Source organism: Lissotriton vulgaris, chromosome 9 (assembly GCF_964263255.1).
Source record: "Lissotriton vulgaris chromosome 9, aLisVul1.2, whole genome shotgun sequence".
Lineage (NCBI taxonomy): Eukaryota > Metazoa > Chordata > Amphibia > Caudata > Salamandridae > Lissotriton > Lissotriton vulgaris.
The window spans coordinates 33,543,400-33,549,399 of NC_141697.1; the positions used below are offsets into that span (position 1 = coordinate 33,543,400).

The 6,000-nt window shown below is 46.6% G+C and overlaps 1 protein-coding gene across 3 annotated transcripts in view; it reads right to left on the reverse strand.

The window, feature by feature from the left end:
• Positions 1 to 5,665, reverse strand: part of G2E3 (G2/M-phase specific E3 ubiquitin protein ligase) — a 446,104-nt gene extending 440,439 nt beyond the window's left edge. The window contains exon 1 of one of the 3 annotated variants that reach the window (XM_086936985.1): positions 5,453 to 5,665. The gene's annotated coding sequence lies outside the window, so the exon portion shown is untranslated. The remainder of the gene's footprint in view (positions 1 to 5,452) is intronic. The other 2 variants (XM_086936986.1, XM_086936987.1) reach the window with 2 other exon arrangements.
• Between the last annotated feature and the right edge of the window lie 335 nt (positions 5,666 to 6,000).

Consider the following 6,000-nt stretch of genomic DNA (forward strand, 5'->3'; position numbering starts at 1 on the left):
ATCATCGCACCCCATCTCCGTGAGGTCATCAACTGCTCCTTCAACTCTGCTACCTTCCCAGAAAGCTGGAAACACGCAGAAGTCAGCGCCCTCCTGAAGAAACACACAGCAGACCCCTCATCTGCGGTGTACCACAAGGATCATCACTCAGTCCCACCCTCTTCAATGTTTACATGAGTCCACTCGCATCCATCGCGCGTCAACACAACCTTAACATCTCCTACGCTGACACCCAGCTGATCCTTTCCCTCACCAAAGACCCTATCACCGCCAAAACCAATCTTCACGAAGGCATGAAAGTAGCCGAATGGATGACAAACAGCCGCCTAAAACTTAACTCGGACAAAACGGAGGTGCTCATCCTAGGATCATCCCCCACTGCCTGGGACGACTCATGGTGGCCTTCGGCTCTGGGCACAGCACCCATACCCACAGACCACAACGCAACCTTGGCTTCATCCTAGACTCCTCACTCTCGATGACCAGACAAGTCAACGCCGTCTCATCCTCCTGCTTCAACGTACTTCGTATGCTCAAAAAAATCTTCCGGTGGATCCCCTCCGAGACAAGAAAAACTGTCACCCACGCACTGGTCACGAGTCGACTGGACTACGGAAACACCCTCTACGCCGGAATCACAACCAAACTACAGAAAAAACTCAAACGCATCCAAAACGCATCAGAAAGAGTCTCATTTTGGACATCCCTCGCCAAGATCACATTACCGGCCACCTGAAAGATCTTCACTGGCTCCCCCTCAACAAGAGAATAACGTTCCGTCTCCTCACCCACGCACACAAGGCCCTCTACAAACTAGGACCGAATGCCTCAACACCCGGCTGTCCTTCTACACTCCCTCCCGCCAACTTAGATCCGCCAATCAAGCCCTCGCCGCAGTTCCGCATATCCAAAGATCCACCATGGGAGGCAGATCCTTCTCCTACCTGTCGGCCAAGACCTGGAACTCACTCCCCACTCACCTCCGCCTTACACAGAACCACTTCTCCTTCAGAAAAGAACTTAAAACCTGGCTATTCGATAAATAATGAACCCCCTCCCCAAGCGCCTTGAGACCCTCCAGGTGAGTAGTGCGCTATATAAATTCTTGAACTTGAACTTGCATGCCATCTATGCAAAATAGCACTACATTTAAAACAACTTTTTACTGAATCAATTTTGCTTTCGAACTTTAGAATACACTAGATACGGTACTGACAACTGTTTAAGATCAGCAATGAAGGACTTTCAGTATCAATTCATGATTTACTTGAGCAAATGTATTGATAGATAGAGATTATATATACACAACAGCACTCAAGAAACAACTTTAATTATGAACTGTGGTTTTCAAACCTGAAGAACGCTCTGGTTCAAACCAAGTTTAAGAAATAAAATAGCTGAGATTTGCCCTTATAGTCATCTTTACGCTGCCTTGCTGGGCACTACATATGTATTCATGTTACGACTGTGGTTTCTTGCCTAGAGCTAGGTTGGCAATGTAGCTACAGGTAGGTGTTTGTCAATCTTGCAGGTAACTCTTAAATTAGCTTAAGAATGTGTGACTGGCCTCCGGCAATCCCTTTGAATAAACATTTTTTCTGGACCTACAATGCCAAAAAATATTAACGTATTGGGAATTCAAAACAACCAGATTTCAGCATTTTATGCTGACAGAAGGAACAGTTATTTTTTCAGAGCTCCCTTGTGGATATCTACTATGCCCAACACTCAGAAAGTAAACCTTTCAACTATTTGGAACAGCCTAGTGATGGGATTCCACCAATTAGCTTGTGTGATTCATCAGCTTATGTTATGTGTCTTTTTTGTCCGGTTTTTAAGGCCAAGTAATTTCACCAAAATCTGGTGTATTCTGTTAGAAACATAAGTATTAAAGCCGATGGGTGTGTTGTGTGAGGCAGAGAACTTAAAAGGGATATTACCATATTATATTAATGCCCATGGAAGCTAGGGAAAAGAGGTCCTTCTGGTATAGTTAAACGCAATCTACAGATTGGATACCCAGACTGTTCCTGCCACTTCCATTTGCTTCCTGGGCCCACTGAGCATGGACTCCTAACAATATAAACACTTCAACAGCAAACCGGCATTTCTGCTTACCAATATCAACTATGCTGTATTCCATTTGCCATTCAACACAACGTTGTTCCTTTTGTGTATTATTGTAAGAACATCAATTGACATTTCCTTACTCTTCGATCCATACTGCTACAAATCTTAGGTAAATCAGAGTAGTCCCTATGGTGGCTGTACAATCCACCTGAGAACTTCTCTACCTCAGTGTGTTAGTTTCAGAACAAAAACTGCAGATCCTACTGGTAAACCTACTTCTGTACTATGAAACTAACTTAATCTGTCCTCTTCATGGTCCGCTACATCAACAATTTTCACATGCAAACAAAGTTCTACTTTGTACTCCAAGTGCATCAGCATCTCAACAGAGGCAGAGTGGAGCGTCCGTGTCTATGGAACACTTAGAATACTAAACGCCGAGTTCAGCCATCTCTACTTCAGAAACACACAGAAAACCCAACTTTTGTTAAGTCTTTCTGCAAGCACTGGGGAGCTAAGGCCTCTTCATTCTTTGAAAGCCATTGCTGGTATCTTAAAGTATTTTTAATAATGATTGTAAACTGAGAGTGAAGGGGCAAAGTGTCCTCGGGTAGCAAAACTAAAGGCTGCAGGAAGTGAGAAAAAAGGGAAAGAGTATTTCAAATATTAACACAAGCCTAATTATTAAAAGTGATATAGAAGTCCCGCAATAAACTGATTACATCCAAAGTTTTGAAAGAAAGTAGAGGTAGTCAGAACCATACCAATGGTTCATTGTAGGTCTCTATAAACGTGCAAAGCAGTGGCCATCAGCAGCTAGGTACTCTTGCTACCTGCATGTTCAGAAGAGGCATATTGAGGGAAAAAGTAAAACTACATTAAATTCATACCTACAAACATAGCAGGTCTTACGTAAAATAAAGGCACAGGATTAAAATTACAAATACTTTACCCACTAAGAAAATGCGTTCATTAGGTATGAGTACTGCTTCTTTACTCCCCGTCAAAGGGAAAAGCAAATAATATCACTTCAGATCTCATCTGAGAAGGATAACGCCACCGCCTTAAATCACATCATTGTAAAGAAAGAGTTTCGTACTATAAGGGCTCTCATAAAAAGATCAAGACTTGACAACTGCTTGAAGGAGAATTCTGCCTTTGTTCCAAGGACATGAGGGAAACAAGCATTAACAAAACCAAATCCAGTAGGTCTCACCAATGAGAGCGATCGGCAATTGTTTTTAGCCATACTGTATATAGCACAGCGTCTGTTCTGCAGCATTATTAAAAGCCATTTTACGTGTCGACATGTCCTGGGATAATGATATATATATATATATATATATATATATATATATTAATATATCTATACTACTATAATAAAGGAAGAACTTTCAGCCTTTGAGGCGGGTAAACTCGGGAACCACAGCGCCAATCCACACACCCGATACACCGTTGGAATCGTCAGGGTGTGTAGATGGTTATAGGCTATATAAATTTTAAAAAAAGAAACGTTATTAAAAAAATGTACAGTACAAAAAAAAGTAGTCCCTCCGAAGTAGCGCCGGCCGCGACATGCGTGCTCACGTCAGGAGCGCGGGGAGGAGCTGTGTCCAAAAGCGCGACGAGGAGCGGCGGACATGGCGCGGGGGAGGAGCGGTGACGTGAGGAGCAGCGGACAGGCGGGAGGAGCGGCGGCTGAGGTAAGGGGACCCATGTCGCGGCAGGCGGGGAACGGGTTGGGCGGGGGCCCGGGCCGCAGGAGAAAAGAGAATAATCCTGTGTTTTTATGGTGAAACAGCAATCATTAACATACTCTAGGCCAAAAAGATTAGCTATGATGCAAGTTTTTCCAGCCAATGTACACTCTGTAGAACGGATTGGTCAGCTGTACACCTCTGCAAAGAGGAACAGACATATTTAAAGCAGTATATCAGCAGCGGACAGGCGGGAGGAGCGGCGGCTGAGGTAATGGGACCCATGTCGGGGCAGGCAGGGGCCCGGGCTGCTGGACAATGTTGGGGCGGGCGGGGCGGTGGAAGCCTGTTTCTCCCGGACAAGGTCGGACGGGCTGCTAGTGTATATATATATACACACACATACTAATGGAGGAGTGGATTGAGGAAGAGTGGGTTGGGCAAGCGGCACACGGAGGACGGGTGTGAGAAGTGGGAGGGGGAGAAGACATGCAAGAGACAATATGGAAGCACCCATAACATCATGGGGCAGAAGCACCCATTAGGAAGAGTAAATACCTCAGTGTGCAGAAGTCTCCCCGTCAAATTGTTCAAAAAACACTGCTTTCATCGAGCACAGCTCCGGAAGCATAACTAACCATTCAAAGCTAAACAAACCGCAGGGATGCACTGAAGCCCCTCCCATTCTTCATGATACTTCTATTCACAGTGCATAGTCCTCCATAGCAGGGCTTTAAGTGGGCCGGGTCTCAAGGGGTCTGAGCACCGGCAGTTTTTTTCAGAGGGCCTTGAAAAGGGTCTCTATCGGGCTCTGTTTTGAGCCCTGACACAGGCAGTCCGTTTTTTTCCCAGACTGCTGTGACAGCTGTTTGCTGTCACTGCAGTCCGGAAAAAAGTGCCAGGGCGCAAAACAAAGCCTGATAGAGACCTATTTCGAGACAGCAGGCACATGGGTGTACTCTGCTCACTTCTCAGTAGTAGAGAAGTTACAGCATGACGTCATGCCAGGGGAGCGTTGGGGGGGGGGGAAATCCTTTAAGAGTCATTTTCTTTCTGGATTTCCCTTCTCTTTCTGAAACTCAGGAGCAGCAACATTGCGGTAGGGTCACCAGGGATTTAATCGGAAGCTTTGTCAATATTATATACAAGTCCTAGTTGCAGCTTATTTATCTTCTGCAAGTAATAACCATTGACAAAGCCAATATCCCTTGCTTAATGTAGGTATGATGTTACTTGTATCAAATATCTGGATGCAATGACGGAAACAGCAAATTACAAGTCGGGCAGCACACTATGCTAAGCACAGATTTTTTGCGTAAGTGATTTAAAGCCACGCCCCTAATTACACTGACCACGCCCCTTTGAGAGACTCCCCAGTTTTTTCAGCCCACTTAAAGCCCTGCTCCATAGGATAGCCATTAGTCTCCCTCTCCGGAGTGCAGGGAACAGCCTCTCTTCCTCATGGTTATTAGTTGCCCTTCACCTTTAGAACCTGCTACCAGGTAAGATCAGTATACCCACCCCCCTGTCACGGCTGAAAAACAATGAGCTTCCATTTAACATTCCGGTGCATGCTGGGAGTTGCAGTCCAGAGGAAAAAAATGACAATCCCTTGAAAATAGTGTAGCAGTGGTGACGAGACTGGAATTGGGAGCCCCTGACAAGAAGGCGTCTGGTGCTCTTACTCGAGGGTGCAAGCAGCCCTGGGCATATGTGCAGACACTTCTCCCTGGCCGTCACTCACAGCGCCGTGCTCGGGACGCGGTCCTCTCTGAAAGTCTGCTCCGGTCCTGCTTCCACCTCGGTCCTACGCTTACCGTAGCCGGGCACTTCAGCTGCCAGGCCACTATTGAAGTTTCTGCACCGCCGAAGATTCAAACGCCGACTTCCGCTGCATCGCGGACGTGACGGCGCCGTGGAGGGAAGCCAGGGGACGTACGTACGGCCGGAGGCAGACGTGCGGGTCAAGCCTCGTTCTGAGACGCCGCGCAGTCATTGTAAACAGAAGGCGGAGGCGTCAATAGGACTAGAGGCCATGAGTCACGCTTCCAGAAAGAGGCCTGAACCGCAAAAGAGGCGGAGCCACGGACGAAAGAGGCTGCCATGGCAGATTGGCAGATTGACAGTTTCTGGCGCCACTCCGAGGAGAGCGATTGTTGCGGACATCACTGACTCGCCACGCGCAGCCTGGGGTTGTCAACACCCAATGACCAAAGCAAGCAATGGCAATTTA